Genomic DNA, 19813 nt, shown 5'->3' with positions numbered 1-19813 from the left:
TATGTTTCAGAGCAAAAATTGAAATATATAGATGTGTATGAATTGTTTATAAAGGAATTAAGAAGGGTTATGAAGGAAAGCAAAATAATTTCTCAAAATGTATTTTTCATAAATTTGAAGAAATTGATTTAATAGAATAAGTTGAAAATATTGTAATAGTTTATGTAATATTGTTTATTATATTCTGAGTATGTTCCTGGCAACTCAGAAGTTTTTTCACAGGAATACTCCACTGGCGCTTGGACAGTGAAGTATAATTGTAACAAGATATCTTTAGAATAAAGACTATATTTGTTGTTAAAAAAAAAGAAATAGACAAACAAATTATTACATATCATGCTTATCAATTGTGTTACTTAATTTCTGTCACATTCAAGTTATTTCTCTATTATAAACCATATGAGTTGTTCTTAGATACTGATTAAAAAGATACAAACAAAAGTGGACACTGTGAAATGTCTTGCTTTCTTTGTGGTTCATCATTGAATTTATGTTGTTTTCTGCAAGTATCAGAAAATTTAGTTTTTAGCATCAATGATCCATGTAAATGAGGTCAAGGTCAGAAGAACCCTATCAAATACAGCTGATCTACTGATCTATCCTCAAAACTTAAAATCAACCATGACCCATGATCAGTGGAACATTGCAAGATAGACAAGTACATCATTCGGATTTATTCCATGCTTACAGTATCTGAAAAACCAACTTGAGAAAGAAAACATAGCTACACAAGTCAGAACAGAACTTTTTCAACTATGCAATTTTATAATATTTTATAAAATATTTGCTCTTCACAAGAAAAAAGGAATGAGAAATGGAATTCAGTGCTGTTCCCAATAACGCACCAAGAAAACAAAGTCACTAACCTTGTGTAAGATTTGATTTTTAGTAGATGTTTTAGCTGGAGGTAGTTAATGATTATTAATATTTTGATGACCTTCAGGGACATTAGTATCAGCAGTAACAATTACCTACACAGTAGGCTGTTAACAAAAGTAAATTGTATTAGATCAACATTAGGATGTCTTACAACCTATTCTTCATCCACAAACAAATTCTGTACTAAAACAAATATCTAGACCTCCTGCATAGAGTTTATTACACTGACTAAACTCATACCAGGAAACTCCTGAGTTACAACCAATAAAAATAATAGTAAAACTTGAAGAAATATGTCTAACTTTTCATTTATACAAGAGAAGCTATAAACGTCTGCACTCATTTCTCATTTCATTACTTAATAAACAATTGCTATGCTTACAAAAGATATTCATTAGTAAGTTCACTGTCAACTCAATTATTCTAATTATTCCTCCAACTTATATAATAACATAACTTATCTCTTTTCTCAATTGTTGGAGAGAAAAAAATAAGAGTACACAAAAGCTAATAACTTTTAAATTGAGAATGGAAACGAGGAATGTATCAAAGAGACAACAACCTGACCATAGAAAAAAACAGCAGAAGGTCACAAACAGGTCTTCAATGTTACGAGAAATTCCCGCACCCGGAGGTGTCCTTCAGCTGGCCCCTAAACAAATAAATACTAGTTCACTGATAATGAACGCCATACTAATTTACAAATTGTACACAAGAAACTAAATTTAAAATAATACAAGACTAACAAAGACCAAGGGCTCCTGACTTGGGACAGGCGCAAAAATGCGGCCTGCTTTACTAACCATGATTAATTTTATGTTGATAGTCCTAAAAAGGATGTATTACTACAACTTGTACAAGTATAACAAAAACTTAACATTATCAGTAAGCCATGAAAATGAGGTCAAAGTCAGATAAACCAAGCCAGACAGACATGCACCCATTAAAATCATTTCATCCACCAAATATAAATTTTTTGACCGATTGCTTTCAGTGTTAGCAATACAGACCAAAACAATAAAACTTATCTTGAATAATATAAAGTGGAAATGAGGTCAAGGTCAAATGAAATCTGCCAAACTGATATGTTACACTGTAAAAAATCATTCCATTTCCGAAGTATAGTTTTCATATTACTTTAGTACTTGTGATTTATTTTTATAAACTAAAATTCAATAAAGTTTAGGAAAATCTGTTCTGTTATAAAATGATGAAATTAATTCATACTGAATGAGAAGGGATAATACAAATTTATATTTTATCTGATTTAGTGCACACATCCACACTTCACAAAACTGTATGACAGAAAGCCAGTGGTAAGGCATATTGATTTATAAGTATCATCATTAATCGAATGTAGAAAAGTGACCACTTAACTCCAATATCTTACAACATAATCCAGTCAAATCACATCAGAACCATTGTACATGGTACAGCCAAGGGATCAAGAAAATCTTAAATGTAAGAAATAAAAGTAAGCAGTAATGTTGATAGTTTGGTATTTATACAGCAAATAAAATAAAGATAGGGGAATTATAAACGATATCACACCACAAAATCATAATAAGTAACGGCAGATCATCAATATATTGGTCAGTCTATTTTGTCTCTATTGATTAGCAGATATTATATGTTTTCACAACTGTACAAAAAAATGTCCATCTATTTTATAGGTATTAAAGGATTATTGTAAGCAGTAAGTCAACTATAGGGTGTATGAAATGATTGTAAAGTGAACATGTTTGTAAGATTTCATCAAATTACACTTGAATAATTTTAAAAGAATTGTGACAAACTACAGAGTTCTTCCCCTTTACAGCCCTAAGAAAATCAAATGCTGTGATGATACACATGTTGTGTAGAAGTAACAGTTAAGAGAGTAAATACAAACTGTGATATGTAAAACAATGGGGACTTATTTTTTGGACTAAATACACGAAGAATGTGTCCATATGATGTCACAGCATGCATACAACATTATAAAGGGAAGAACAGTAACAGTGACTCTACCCAAATTCAAACTTGATCAGAGTTATGTGGTAATAAAAAGTGTGTATAAGTTTCATAAACTTGAATGTTTATGTGACAAAAACTTAAGTTAGAGAATGAAAGATTTCCAATTGTAAAGGGACATAATTCTAAAACAGTTAAAGTAAATTTCCAACTTGATCTATTGTATTGTGGTAAAATAAGCATTATGAGTAAGATTCATAACTTTTAGTTAAGGCAAAGTAAAGTAAAGAGATTGGAATAAAAAAAATTAGCATTTTTTTTCATTTGTAAAGAGGCATAATTCTAGAACAGTAAAAGTGGTGTCTTCCAAATTCAAAGTTGATCTGTGTTTTGTGGTAATTAAGCATTTTGTATAAGTTTTATATCATTTGGTTAAAGCAAACTGTTGAAGGCCGTAAGGTGACCTACAATTGTTAATGTTTGTGTCATTTTGGTCTTTTGTGGATAGTTGTCTCATTGGCAATCATACCACATCTTCTTTTTTATAAAATAAAAGAAAGGAAACCAATTTCAGGCCATACAAACCTACAGACAGACAAGGGTAAAACTTAATGCCCCCCCTATGCTACGGTGAGGGCATGTAAAATTCTATTCATATAATTTTTCTTGATTCTAGCAAGGTTTTGTTTTGAAAATTTAACTTTCAAAGGTCTGTATCTTGAAAAGGCTACTATAAACCCCTATATAGTAAATCAACATGGAAATACATTTTTCCCTCCAGAAATAAGCCAAATCAATTCTTTAAAAATAAAGTTTTAGATGACTTGAATTAAAGATAATATAATTTGGAGATGCAATGAACAATCTTAATAGAAAGAAAATTAGACTGTGAGTACACAGAAGACCAAGAAGGAGCCCACTGAAAAATTACTTACAAATGGGCAAGGGCTTCAACATTTTTTTTATAAAATTTGCAAACAAACATGCAAACATCACAAATTTTCAGCCATTCACTCAAATACAACACTTTACAGTTAAATTCATTAGCAAAACAGGTAGGATTATAATGAAACACGGCTAAATTTCCCCCCAAATCATGTGTCATATCTACATAAATATAAATTTATATCAAAATATAATTTATTTGAAAGAACACAATAATTACACAATCTTACCTTACACTGTCCTTTCTATAAAAGTCCTCATCAACATCAATAGGGGGAGGAGTTTCCAATTAAAAGTAACTTATCAACCTCCAGAGTTTATAAATGAGTTGGGCAACATCTTAATATTATAAGCTCTAACATAAATCCACTGAGAACTATTTTATCAAATACGAAAAAATAGAGAAACAATGCTGTCTAGTGATTACTGAGTGTAATAAGTGAAACACATGATTACTTGCAAAAATGCTTACTTTGAAAACAGTCTAAAGCTCCAGGGCTTTCCCCCTCAAATTGGAATTCCCTAATAATTAAAACAGTACTACCATGACACTATTTTTACTAGCAATCTTTAATATAATTATCAGTAATATGATTCCAAGAAACCATAAACCCATTGTTCAAAAGTAGTAAGGGAGAATTTTCAGGAGGTTTTTCAACTTTCATTGGCCTTATACAAATCAAGCAGGAATCACATTTTCTCTACTTTTAATCAATTTACTGGCAAATTTAGTCCCAGAGGACTAATAGCAGAAGTTACATTCAAGACACAACCAATACATTGAAAGATATATGATGTGAATACTGTCAAGGAAAACAGTGGACAATGTTATGAGACTGGTACTCAATAAATTAATCCAGGAAGCCACGAATAGTAACACTCTATTGTAGGCAGAATACGGACAGATAAATTAATTGATACAACTTTTTTTCAATAGGAGATAAAAGCTTTACTGTAACATGTTAACAAGGTAGGAATCGTACAACAAAGGTTACGTTATATGACAGACCAATATAACATGATCAATGACAAGGTCACAATGTAAAAAGGAGTGTAAATGTAAATGGTATTACGTCGAAACTGCTAATATTAGGAGTAGTGTATGATAGATTATCCTCTAAAACTTTCCTACTTTACATTTATTTGCTTTTCTACAAAAAGTTCTATTTTACATTTAAAAGTTATCTTTAAAATTTTCACAGTAAAAACCAGGATTAAAATTTAGACCTTTGGAATACAATCGAAGAACCTTAATCACAGGATTGACTGATTGGACGATGGTGTTTAAACACCAGCCCTTTTGCGAAAACATGGCCACCAGATTTTATTGGTAGAGGAAGCCCGAGTATCCATTATAGAGTCAACCACGGGCACTCCACAGAAAAACTGCCAATCCTAGTCAATTAAATAAAGGCAACAGTAGTATACCGCTTTTCAATAGTCATAAACCAATCAAAAGAAAAACAAATCAGGATCACAAACCAAAGCCAAGAGAAGCATATCAACTATAGGAGGAAAACAACTAACAACAGAAACACTGGACTGCTTCAAAAACAAACACCAATGTACATAGAAACGGCCTATTGGATGGCAATTAAGATTGGAGTTATACCTCTTGCCACAGAGTGGTTCAAACTCACAACCTTAGTGAGGGGGATAGGACCTTTATTTGGACTCCAGAATGAGGTGTTTTTCGGCTCGGAATTTTGGGATTGACCCTTTCAGGATCTTGGAATTCTTTTTTCCAATTTCGAGACCTTGGAATTTCGTGATTTTAAGCCCGAGATTTCGGGATCTGGTGTTTTAAAGCTTGGGATTTCAGGATCAGGACCCCTCTACTCCCTCTCCTTAGCGTTGACAGGGTAGTGATAACTACTTAAGACTACTTACCGCCTGTGACCCACTTAATTACAAGACAATGGAGATTCTCAAAATAGAAATTTTATTTTATAAATACAATGTAAATAAAACATAATGTTATGGTATCTACTTGTGTAAGCAATCACTTTAATGTACTTTAAGAAAGGTCAATGAGTAGTAAGTAGGCTGAATTAAGTCAGGAAAGGCCAGAGTAGTAAGTAGGTCAAATTGACCTAGTTTTTGAAGGAAATTATACTTCACTATTTGTATCTGCACAAGAATTCATTTAAAAGGTTATTTAGTATCATAGAATGAAACTTGGAGATAAACTTAATCCAAGACAAAACTGAATCTAATTTGGGTCAGAGTGACCTACTTTGACCAGAGGTTATTAACAACACCATTATGCATTAAAACATCCAGTAGACTTCCTTCAATTCTGTAAGAAACGGCTTAAAATGAATGAAGAGTCATACATCCAATTAGAAATCTAATTTAAATTTTACATATCTCATTTCTTAGTCAATAGTCATCTCTTACTTCATAAAAGAAAAGCCATCATCATGGAATAAAAACAGAATAATAAACTGGAATCAGTACAGCATATCATTCTTATGGTAACTGTGTGAGTTGTCCTAGATAGTTATGTTATGGTTATAATGTTTTGACTTGTTCTAGTTACAAATGACATATAATCTCTCAAGGGAGTCTACTCCAGCTTCAGATAAAAAGATTTAAATTTTACACACACTCCATAGTCCCATAAATATACAGAAGAATAATTGCATGTCAAGGCAGATTTAATTTTAAACTTCAAAATATAAGAATGGTAGGCCTCTGGGGTATTCAAGTAGATGATTTTTCACTTTTCTGAATAAACATGAATATTTAGGCTGCATATCAATTTAACTAACTGTTCCAAAGGTTAGATAAGTGACATTCAAATCTGTTAATGGTCAACCCTGGACTTGACTGATGGTGCTTGATCATAATTTTGATGTCACATATAAGATGGACATGTTTTGGTCAGAGATTTGCAAGATAAACACAACTAAATATTGACCATATATGATGCTGAAGAACTTCTCTAAACAAATTAAATCTGAAAAGAAAGAAGCTTATAGGATAGACATATACATTATCCTTACACCAAACCTACATACAATACACTGTAAACCGGTCATGTATGACCTGACCATGTGACAAAAGAGAACCACAATGTACCCTCTGTTACAGGATTAAACAGTTAACATTATTATTAGTGATCTTTAAATGTTTTCTGAAATACCATTATTAAGGTATTTCAAAAATTGAATTGTTGAACTATATTTTCCTTTTGACATCTCTCTCTCTCTGACTTAAAATGAGAGTAAAGCATCTTTACAAGGAAACAAACATGAAGACATATTTTCAGTACATTAGTTAATTGCAACCTTATATGTTCTGCTGTCATTTTAACAGATGAACATTGTCAGTAAGGTCAATCCATTCATCTACAAATGTTCAATATTTCATTACGTTATGCAACACCAAAGAAACATAGCAATTAACTTATTTGACAAAATATGTGCCAAAAAGTTACAATGAGTTATTAGTGTGAGCTTGAAGAATGTCACAGTGTACTTTTAATTCAATGTTCAACATGTCTGATTCCCCTGTAACATAATGAGAGTTGGAAAAATGCTGAGAGTTCTTTTAGCACAGATAGAATGGTATGTCTAAAAGGTTAATACAAAAAAAATAACTCCATGACAATAAACATATGACAGTGAGAAACTTCAAAAAGTTATCTGCATATAAGTTATGAAGCATCCAGGCCTTGAACTATCTAAAACCTTTCTGCAAATTGTTTATGCCACCAGAAACCAGTCCAAGAAAGCCATGCAGGCAAGACAAAATTGATAAAAGAAAAAAATGGAAAATTAAATGTCAATAAGATGTTTAAAGACATTGGTTTGAGTATCACTAACATAACATAATAAAATACTTTTTACTTAACAAAATATGATATTTTGATAATCCTTACACAAGCCATTAGATGTATGACAATTTCCTTTCTGAACTGACCTAATTGAAATAACTTTTTTCATCAATTACCCAAACCGAAATACTCCTTTCAATATATGGTTCTATGTTCTTTAATTAAAAGGTATTTATTATATGAAAGTGATTTTGTAAAAGCTTTTTGCCTATCTATTACATGTTTTACCTTTTTATTACAACTCAAATTTGGTATGTTGCACTTTTTTTGAAAAAAAAGTAATAAAGAGCTGTGTCATGAGCAGGATGATACACCCTTCACTTTCTCAAAGAATAAAATACTGTAACTCCTCAATGTCATATCAGATATTTATGAAAAACTAAAGGGAGCCGTTACTGTCAAGCAGTCACCAAAGTTTCATGAAAACTGCTAAAATCCCTGGAAAATTTGAAAATATCCCTTTTTTAATTAAAAAAAACGCATAACTCAGAAACATAGAATCTAAAATTTATAAAAATTGAAAGGCTGACAAATCAATAGATATAAACAATTCAAAAAAGTCTGATGCAAATTTGTTAAATCATTTTGGAGTTATTGTCTGAAATCAAATGTACTGATGACAGATGGAGGGACAACAGTGATATGTCCTGTTAACAGACCTAAAAAATAAAAATATCAAAATGCACCTAGAGGTATTCATTAAAAAAAATATTTCTTTTTTGCAGTTCTGTGTTGAATATTTACAGAAATCCCCATCTATACCCCTTATAACAATAATATAATATAAAAGTCGCTAACCTGGAGAAATATAAACAATCTGAAATCTGATTCCAGCAAGGTAAAAATGTCCAAATATTCAGATGTCTATATCAGAACAGTTCACAAACATGTCCAATAACCTAAGATAAATATTCCAAACCATAATGGACCAAATTAATGTGTCCCATTACATGACAAAATGTTCCAAAATAAAAACATAATGAAAGCATAGAACCACCAATTATATCATAAACTATAAGTGTTAATGACAACCCGTTACGACTGCCAATCTTTTACAAAATCACAGTTTATTTATAAAGATCAATATAGCTAGCACAAGAAAACGGTTTTCAATAATTTTTCACCACTCTATAACTCCTTCTAAAAATGCCATCTTGTTTGCATGATTAAACTCTCGTTTATTGTCTTTACTGTTCCAATAGGCAGAACCGGCAATCATTGGAGTGTGAATGATTGTATTTAGTTTGTATATCTGTTTCAAATAATTACCTATCTAAGACTTTAGAAAAATACACCACTGAGAACTGTTTTGCCAAGCTTGGTACTAATATAAGGTGTCAATTTCCAAAGAGGATCTGAATTAGCATATCTACAGATAAGCCTCTGACACAAATGGACATTTCTCCAATTACATTAATCGGTGATGTATAACAATAGCTTAAAAGATAGCTCTATCAAGATAGATAACACTAGAGATGAAATTAATTCTATCATTCAGGGAAAACATGATTTCAATAACCTCCATATTTCATGCCTTATTTTCTATGTTATTAGCATTTGCAAAATAGCAGATTAATTCAAGTGTTATTTTCTATCATAACAATGGCAGATTAACTGAAAAAAAAACCTGAATCTTTAGAAATTTTTTGTCCCCCATAACTGTGGGTGAGGATAAGATTATCGAGTTGAAACCCTCTTATATATGTTGCATTTGCAACCCCAAGCAACATTAATTCTACGAAAGTTTTTACTTTCAACAATATTCATTCAATGAGTTTTCATTGAATTATAGCAAGTTTTGAAAAACTGTTCAAAACATAGTTTTCTTACTAATGACATTGATAATTGGCAGCTATATCAATGCACTTTTGCAATACATTTTTTGTTAATTTCTATACTAAATATCATCTCTTTAAACCATTATTCATTTTATCTTATTTCATATCCTTCAAACCATCCTTCTAAGGAAATAAACATGGATTGTTTTTTTCATTTTGATGAAAGTTCAATTAACCAAGTCCAATGTGTAGTAATGTATTAATTAATATTGCTTGGATCCAATATCCCAGTTCTTTGACTTTACTTCATGTCAGTAATTGCTTTTTCTATTCTCTTTTCATCTTCATTATAAAACACCTAAACAGGTCGGACATCATTTTCTATGGTTATTGTAGGGCAATAAATTAATAAACACACAATAATTACAGAATATAACTATCAAGACTTAAGATTGCTCAATTATTGGTTATCAAATATTCATTATGGCGGATGTAGAGAAAAAAGTTTTTTTTCATGCAACTGCATAGTTTATTAGCTTCCCAAACAAACATTTCCCTTTAGTTTAACATATAAAATTTTAAAAACTTGGTATTGAAGGAAACATAAAAAAACTAAAGTCACTGAGGAGAGATCAAAGAAAGTGACTTATTACATTTATTGAGGTGAAGATGAAAGAACAGCTTATTGATGAAAAATCATTTATTTTACTATTTTCTCACTGCATTGAAGACCCGTTGGTGGCCTTTCTGCTGATATCTGCTCGTTTGTCGAGTTGTTGTCTCATTGACACCTTCCCCATTTTCATTCACAATTTTAATTTCCTGGCTGACTGAAAGGATTTTTTGAAAAGCAACTTGTGTACAAATAATTAACGGACACACACAAGAGGGGATTTTCAGGGAGGATCAATTCTTATATACATATGGCATAAGGAATTCAGTTACATTTTCCACCTTAAAAACTGTGAATGGGTGGGGAAAATGATCAGAAATACATGAAAAGGTAGATAAAGTTCCCATTGCTTTTTATAAGAAAAGCCCAGTAATTTGTTCACAGCCAAAACACTCAATAAGGTCAATGATAAATGACATATGTAAGACAAGAACTATATATATTCATCTTTTCATACGCTAGTTATGGAATATTTTACACTTCAACCTACTGAGTACTCAAGGGAATGGATTAATCCAAACTCAATTTTATTATATATCAGAGCTCAAATGTTCAATAGTACTGTGTTTTCGATAATATTCTTTGGATACCCATTTTCATGGATTTCGTGGGTACAGTTAAACCACCAAATTAAATGATCAATGTCAATGATGAATTTTCTAAAGGTTTGGATGTTTGAAATTTTCTCTGTATATTAACTGACAGTATCTTAGAGACACCTTCTTTCATCAGTATTTGTTTTCACAAATTATACAACAAACTTAAAATATGCATATCTGTAAAAATGGAATTTCCTACTCAAATTTATGGCAGTATCTAACTCATTATTTTCCTTCCTGTAAAAAGATTTAATTAAAATATAGCATGCGATAGCAACATAAACATTTTATTACACTATCAAAATGTAGTAATTTGTTTAAAACAAGCAAAATATAATTGATCTTCAATTGTTGGGTTTTTTTTAGTCAGGAAAGAAAGTGAGATTTTTATGACAATATTAAACATTTCATCATAAGCTTCAGGTAAATTAATTACAGCAATCGATTTTACAGGAGAAATTATGATGTTTTGCCATGATATACCATAAGGCATCCAAATAAATTCAAGCTGTGAATTAGCTGATCTTAATAGAATTTGATGACTGGAAACTTATTGTAATAGTGTTTGACTGTTTCCTCATTTAAAGACATCTTACAGAAAATCATTATCATTATAGAAATGCTTGGATAAATGTATACCCATGTACTTCCATATTGCAAGCATGCAAATTAATGTAATTGTTGCTCTAAAAAAGTATAGAAATATTATTGGAAAGACAGTCTTACATGAAATTGCAAATAATTAATTCATATGGTAATCAAAATCATAAAGCATCATGTAATTGTGTAAAAAGAGGTAAGGGCAGAAATTAAAACTGCCTAGGAATTTATCAAACTCAAACCACTCATAGAACAACGAATTTAAGGTTCAAAATTTCACTTTATATATATATATAAATCTTTTACTATGACCTATAATAGTTTACTTTTGGAAAGAGAGTTGTCTCATTGGCACTCATACTTGTTGCTATTTGACAATTCTAAATGTAAACACATTTTTATCCAACCTCCTACAAGTTCCTTCATCATTGCATTATTTGTTTGATTAGAAAAAAAGTGATCAGTATTTTCTGATAACCAAGACCAACAATTGAAGCATTTAAGCAATCCTCTGTTACTATTTATAGAGTTCTTTGAAGTAAGCATAGCTCTATGTGACAGCTAAAGCTCAAATGATTGTCCCAAAGAGAAAAATATCTTCAGCTTTATCCAATTTCATCTGTCTTTTTCAGCTGATCACTTAAATTTCAATGGACTCAATATAAACCAAAGGTTTTAATAACAACCTAATTAATTTCAGAACAAAAACTTCCAGACAGGAAGCCTTTTCATGAAAATATCTGTAATCTCAGAAAAAATCTCTTCCTGCCACAAATGAAAATCTTCTAAATGACATTATAGTCATTAACGAACTATAGGATTTCTTGCAAAGCTTTTAAATACTTGAAAGCTGATAGGAACTTCAAATAAAACTAGAATTTGAATTTCATTTGTGTAAAAAATAATGCAATTTCATTCTCAGTGGTCAAAAACATGTTTTGAGACATAAACCTTTTTATACTACTGACAATATATTATGTTACATACAAACAAAGAGAGAATCACCATGGAGAACAGCAAGCTGTTGACAGAGGTCTGGTTTCTCATTAAGGTCAAATCAATGATAAATTACTCAAGGGAGATTATCAATATATCGGGAGTTTCTTTGTTCCAAAATAAACTGTTGTCTTATGGTTATTTTTGTATTAAGAGTTGTAAACTCAGTGACACCTCCCACATCTTAATTTCATTATTGACATGTAATTATCTAAGGGCAATAATTTCATATTTTAAAAAAATCAAAAGATGCCAATTGATGCTTACAGTAGATTTCATTAAGGATGTCTGCTTGTCATGTTTTGGATTTTTTGTCAGATTTTTCGGATCCCCTGGTTTTATCCATTTGAATGCCTTAAAAAAAAAAAATGCCCATGAACCCCAATTTTTCTTTTTATAAATCTTTTACATGTATAATTATAAGTCATTTGTAAAAGTCTTATGAAATTTTATTTATTTTTTAATAGTATTTGAGAACTTTAACTGGTCAATGTTAAAGCTATGAAAAATCAAGAGAGAACATTTTCCCACCAAAATTCCAATGGCTAATATCATGAAAACAAGCAGATGGACCCCTATATTTTTTTGGCTATTTTGATTCCTCAATTTATTCCCTATGAATACATACTAGTTTTATGAAAAGTTATTTATTTTGAAACTGAGCAGGGAACATCCTTAAGTGTGTAGGTAAAGGTAATATCTTCGGTTAGCCTCGTTGCTAGCTGAACAATGAACTCATTATTAGGTTACTCCTTTAAGAGTAGACTTGTCTGACAGAATACAAATCTATCTGTCTGTAGGACTAGACTACTTCGAAAGGAGGGTAGTACAACTTTCCTAATAATGACTTCACGGTTCAGCGTAGCAAGCAAGCTAACCAAAGATATTACCTTTACCTACACACTCAATGCAATCAGTTGTAAAATGGAAGATCATGAAGATGATGATGGTTTGAATATAAAGAATCATTGCTTCTACTTGAATACATTCATGTCTACTGTTATCATGGTTATAAAGCTATAAGATAGATCAATAATTCTATAGGTTCTGGGTGATGATATTCCTCTGTACTTTATTCACATTAGAAGTGATAATGCCTCACATTCCTTCTGTTTAATAGCTACCATATTTGTATTTATTCTACATTATATTCTAAAAGTCGACCAATTGGTGAAAAAGATGATTTTAAATTGTTACCTCAGTTATGTAACAAACTGCCATGATTACATCTATGGCATTATTCACTCACATATAAAAAGAGGTCTTTGCTGCTTCTTCATTTGGGAGGGACAGCAGAAGCTGGTTGCCTGTGAATCATAATGATGTGTGACACTTCTTCTTGGTTGTTAACATATGGCAAAGTGTCCCAGTTTAGAACAAATTATGTTTCATTACCATATCATGTCAGAGTATGTTAACTTGCTCAATGCACATGAAATATTTGATACTCATGTTCAGTAGCAAATAGATTGATTGATTGTTTGTGTTTTAACACCACTTTTAAATGCCATTTTTGGGCTTTTTCGTGGGGACCAGTTTTTATTGGTGGAGTAAGCTGGAGTGCCCAGAGAAAACCAGACCTTTGATAGGAAAACTGACAATCCTGACTGACTGACTGACTGAGTTCAAATAAATGGTCCTTTTGGATGCAAAAAATTATAGGCAATCATATAACCTTCGACAATAGATAAAAGCAATAATGTAAAGTCATCTTAAAAGACATGGAACTGAAAAATGTGAATCAGTAAACTGTATATATAGAATGAACCAGACATATAACTGTGATATAACTGATGTGTTTGGCCACTGTGGTTATTTCAGAAGACTGCTGTATATATAGAATGAACCAGACTGATAATTGTGATATTAGTGACAAATTATACTGCTCTATGTTATACTGTACCTATACTATTAATCATAACTATTTATCTTCCAGTAAGGATTACATATAATCTTGTTAAAACTTAATATATACTTTATCGTATTGACAATTCCTTGTTATTATACATGCATTGCCTTCTCAAGTCATCATTTTAAAAAATATTTATATTGGGTAGATTCAGTTCATGTTATCTTCTAGTTTCTTTTTCTTCTGGAAATATAATTACCTGTCTGTGTACAACCTTTCATCTAATCATTACATCATTAGGGGACTAATTATAATGGTAATGCATTCAATTATCTACTGGACATCAAGGTTTCTTTTAAAATCTAAGTGGATGTTTACTATATACTGGTAAATAAAGGGGCAGCCGTAAGATAATTGTATTAATTCGGACATCTTCTCAAGTAGTTTACGTTCATTAAAGATCTTAAGCTAAGTCTCCAGCCAATCCTATATATAATATATGTGTACCCCTGGTCCAGGCTAGCTTAAGACAAAGTTACTTCTTATATGGGGAGCCCTGGTCCAGGCCAGCTTAAGACATAATTACTTATAATGGTCATTAATATACAACAGTTGTGGCTAGGTAAGACAGCAAATATTGCAGATTTTTCTTAAATTCAGAGAAAATTTTATATTCAAATGTACAGGGAATTGTAAAATCTATAATATGATATTATACTTGAAAAGCACAAATTATAAAATTTTATGTCTCTTATTGAATTAGTTTAGCTTTGAAATGATGCTGTTTTCTATTCAAAATAAAACAATATTACCGGTTACAGCAATATATTTGTTTTAAGCAAAATTTACCACGATATCAACATACTGCTTAAACCATTTAAAATCCATTTAATAACAATTTACAACTAGTCTTGTACAAACAGTTATCACAATATTTCAAATCATTTCAAACATGCATTATGGCTTGAAATACAAATGGAAATTTAAATTTCAGGTTTTTATCATAAATACCTAGGAGAAAACACCCTCCTACTTCAGGTTATGCCATAAGTGATTTAAAACTATCACTAAATAAATAACATCTTTTTGAATGTAAACTAAAATAGTACATATTTATCATTTTATAATTATTTTGCATTAGTGTTGTAGAAGCAAGCTGATTTGTCGTTTGAATTCTTTTACATCATGAACATTGTCATTTTAAAGCCTACTTATATGGGCTTTGCTCATTGTTGACAGCCATAGTGACCTATAGTTATTTAAAATTGCTGTGTCATTTTGGTCTTTTGTGGAGAGTTGTCTCATTGGCAATCATACCACATCTTCTTTTTCTTATAATTATTACCTGAAATAAATTGCACATATTGACCCATTTGATACAAAGTAATGTGTGAAATTTCCAAGAGGTGGGATGAGATTTTGAAGAGAGGCGTCAAATATCATGACTAAAAATTGATATCAGGGTCAAATTTACATGGGAGTCACTAACACAATATAAATTACAAATAACCCATATATCAAATGAAGAACAAATCTATTTTTCTAGTCATATTGAAAGCTGCTTCCATGATGAACTAACATGCTGAAGCATACCACATTCTTTATGGGTTTGTCCAAAGTCAGGAGTCTTGTGGTTGTGGTTTTTCATGTCTGTCAAAGTTTGCTTTTCATAAATATTTTTGCTGCAAATTAGATCGCAAGTTTTTTGTGTGAATTGTTTAACATTTTTCATATTAGGGCTTTTTATAGTTGATGATACAGTATGGGTTTTACTCAATTGTTTAAGGACTCACAGATGCCTATTATTTCTTACATCCAAATCATCTCACCTCTGGTGGATAATTGTCTCATTTGCAATCATACCATGTCTCCATATTTTTATACAAACTATACAGTATGGGTTTTATTCATTGTAGGAGGACATATAAGATTGCTTATAATTTCTTACATCCACTTCGTTTTAACTGGTGGATAGTTGTCTAAGTGGCAATCATACCACATCTCCTTTTTTTTTTTTAAACAGCTCACCCCTTACAGTATCTTAAATACATGTTCCAGATTGCATTGAAATGGTGCTCGCTGATATACATAAACAACTGATAGGTCTTAAAATGGAACCAAATTGTGAAAGCACAACTTTTTTTTTTACATCTGCCTGCATTCAATTTACAGGCAAGCAAAGTCTTATCTAAAGTTGTTTACATCTGACTGCTGGTCTCATTAGCTGTCATACCTCAGAATTATAACATGAAGTTTATTATATTATAACATTATATTCAGTTTTATTGAAAAGTATCCTAAGTCATTGACTTTAATATTAATGTATGGTATGAACATGTTTGCATTTTTGTTTTTCCACAGTTTTTTGTTGATGCTCCTCTTTGACGAGGACCTGAGGCAAGATGAGTTATATAACTATCCAATTCAAGTAACACTCTTAATGATGGTGTTGTTAACTGCTTATTTTTAGAATTTCAGAAAGAAGAGAAGATGATAATGGTTTTAATCATTTTATCATGATTTTGTGCAAAATGTCCCCAAGATTTAAAACTGCATGATAAAAATGAATTACCATTTATGTAAATGTTAATTGGACAAAATGATACAGTGCAGTCGTGTGAGTTATTACCTAAAGTTCTAATCATGCAAATACACCAACAATTTGTCCCTCTAACGTTACATAGCAGTCTTATCTGAATTAGGAAAACATCCTTCTATAATCTTAAAATGTGGATTCCCTTTTCTCATCAATATGAGTAGCCAAATAACAGAAAGGCCTTTAAATATTTGGTTAAAATGAATCATTGAGCTAAAATGGAGAGGGGGAGGGTGTAGGGTGGATTATGAGAGCTCACAAACATGTTCCATGTGTTCTTCTTCTCATCAAATATTCGTGTTTAGATTGTTAGCCATTTCCTATAATATACTATTGGTCTGTATAAGTTTCAAGTTAATATTTGACACAGGTAAACTAATTTGTGTGACAACCATTGGTTTAATTTTGTGATTATAACGGGAATGACATGCTAAAATTTAATAGGGTCAGAAAGATCATACATTTTCCTCCCTAAAAAATACATGGATTCAATTTCTAGCTTAGCTTTTCTTTTCTCTGCTGTAAAAAGCCCTTTCAATTTACCTGTACTTTTGGACTTTAAAATTAATTTCAAATTGATTAAAAACTATTAACAATATCATTAGTACAGTGTACAGACCAATCAAATTGATGCCTTACAATTCTCATTGTATGAATTTTATAGTTTATCTTCAATTTTTAAAAGAGTAAATACTTGAGTCTTACCTTTCCATCTTTAATTATTCCTGGATGATAATTTGTGAATGACAGCCTATTCCTCACTTAATGCTCACTTCTATTAAGCATTGAAACTCAACACATTTTTCTCTAACATACATATTGTAAATTCTTCCGATTTAACAATGGAAACTTAATTGTGCCATGCATCAACTGCCGACACTAACATTAACTGTATAGCAATCGTACAAGACTTAATATAGTTATAAATGTGATCAGAATCAACGTACAATTTATATCTATGTAATTGTTGATGATTGGCAAATAATAGCACTGAAATTGGACAAAAACTGATGGTCTACTAGGATATCAGTTCTGTCAGGAACAAAACACAATTTGTTTGGTGTGATGTGGAAAGTGTAAATTTGATAAATTGTATGAGATACATTACAACAGATAGCACTCATGGGGTTTACTAAAAACAATATTAAAGCAGGATAGAACACTAATAATGGTGGTCTAAAGAACGTCTCCTTATTGTCAGGAATTTACCGGTACACTAATCCAGATTAAACTTTAATATTCATGCCTCCATCATAACAGCTCTGTTACTCAAATTAAACTTTAATATTCATATCTCCATCATACCAGCTCTGTTACTCAAATTAAACTTTAATATTCATGCCTCCATCGTACCAGCTCTGTTACTCAAATTAAACTTTAATATTCATGCCTCTGTCGTAACAATTCTGTACATTGTTAATACAATTCTCTTTCCTTAGCTGATCATATGCATTCCATTGGAAGTTTTATTCCATGTGAAATTGATTCTATGGTAGATCAGATATTCATGAAATAATTATTACTCCAAATATGATATTTGAAAAGATAGTGTTATTTCACATATCACTGCATTAATCACATGTTTTAAATTTTTTTTAACAGAAAACAATTAAAATTACTTGTTTAATATCTCATTATTTTGGGATAAAAATTTTGTAAGACAATTCTACAGATAATGTTTGGTTCAAGTTACCCATCTGTAGATTGGCATCAATTCATCATCTTACAATAGAATTTTATTGGAAAAGATAGAAATTATTAAACAATGATTGTTACACAAAATGTGAAAATTTCACTGAATTTAAAATATTTCATTTTTTGGAGCCACTGAAATAACTGCTAATGTTTTTTGGCCACAAATCCATATATTTTCATGATATCTGTAAATATTAGGTTTGATACAATTACTTAAATTATTGAACTAAAAGATGAAAAAATATTGTTTGCCCTACAGTATGCAGGGACAAATAAAAATCATTGTTATCACTATTGTAATTCACCTGTAAAATTCTGACCAACTTAATCATTTTTTTAAAACTTTTAGTAAGAAGGCCTTTGACTTTTAATCTATTTCATTCCTATCAAGGGGGTCTCATTGGTGGGTTCCAATTCTGGATCCCGCTTACTGATTTGTCAGATTCCTGTATCCCGCTTACACTATGTACGTAAGCAATTTTCATTTTTTTGTCATTGTCCAAGTCGCGCTAGACCTCATTTCCCGTTTTCACCACACAATAATTTGACTTTCAGGTATCACGCTTACAAAAAAATTGGCAATCCTGCGTCACACTTAGACCCCAATGAGACCCACTATCAAGTGAGGATAACAAGATACAATTCTAGTACCATTCTTCATGGGTTTTTTTTCTATTCTTATTAAACAGTGACCTAAACCTTTGACCTATTGATTGCAAAATCATAAGATTTTGATATACCAATCAAGCAAGGGAAAATCAAAATACATTTTCCATTTTTAGTTTAAGTGAACTTTTTCTTTAAACTATTGGCCCTAAAAGGTTTAATCCCTGTCCCTTTATCTTAGATCTGTATAAGTGTCCTCTAATTAAGAAGGAAACACAAGTTAACATCCAGAAACTATTTTCCACATTTTTTTCCGTTTCTAAAAACAGTGACATTGACAATTGACTTATTGAACCCAAATCAATAAGTCTTCCCTTTTCTTTGATAGGTATACGTTTCATTCCAATCAAAGAAAAGGGAAACTCAAGTACCATCCAGAAATAATACATGGCCTCGACCTTTGAATGATTGACCCAAAAATCATATATATGCCTCTTCTATTGTCCTAAAATATCTTGCATATGTGTATAAGTTTCATTCATTCCTGTCCTTTGAATGAAGGGATACTCAAATTATCATTTAGAAACCATCAGATCCCCCCTAAAAAAATCATGGATCGTTATAAACAATTGTACAGTTACATTATTCCAAGATACTCTTACATCTCTAAAGTCAATAAAATATCCAGTTATTTACAACTAATAAAGTCCTTTTTTTCATTCTTTGAAAAAATCAAAATATTTGGAATTTCATTTATTATATCAACGTTTACAATTGCACATCTCATTCAACCTTACTTTTTA

General features: G+C 30.9%; 1 protein-coding gene across 13 annotated transcripts in view; it reads right to left on the bottom strand.

The window, feature by feature from the left end:
- LOC134712810 (peripheral plasma membrane protein CASK-like) overlaps window positions 1–19813 on the bottom strand; it is a 156001-nt gene that overhangs the window by 109273 nt on the left and 26915 nt on the right. The gene's annotated exons all lie outside the window — the stretch shown is intronic.

This window comes from Mytilus trossulus, chromosome 3, assembly GCF_036588685.1.
Source record: "Mytilus trossulus isolate FHL-02 chromosome 3, PNRI_Mtr1.1.1.hap1, whole genome shotgun sequence".
NCBI lineage: Eukaryota > Metazoa > Mollusca > Bivalvia > Mytilida > Mytilidae > Mytilus > Mytilus trossulus.
Note: the sequence above shows the minus strand (reverse complement) of the source record. Positions and strands in the feature narration are given on the sequence as shown.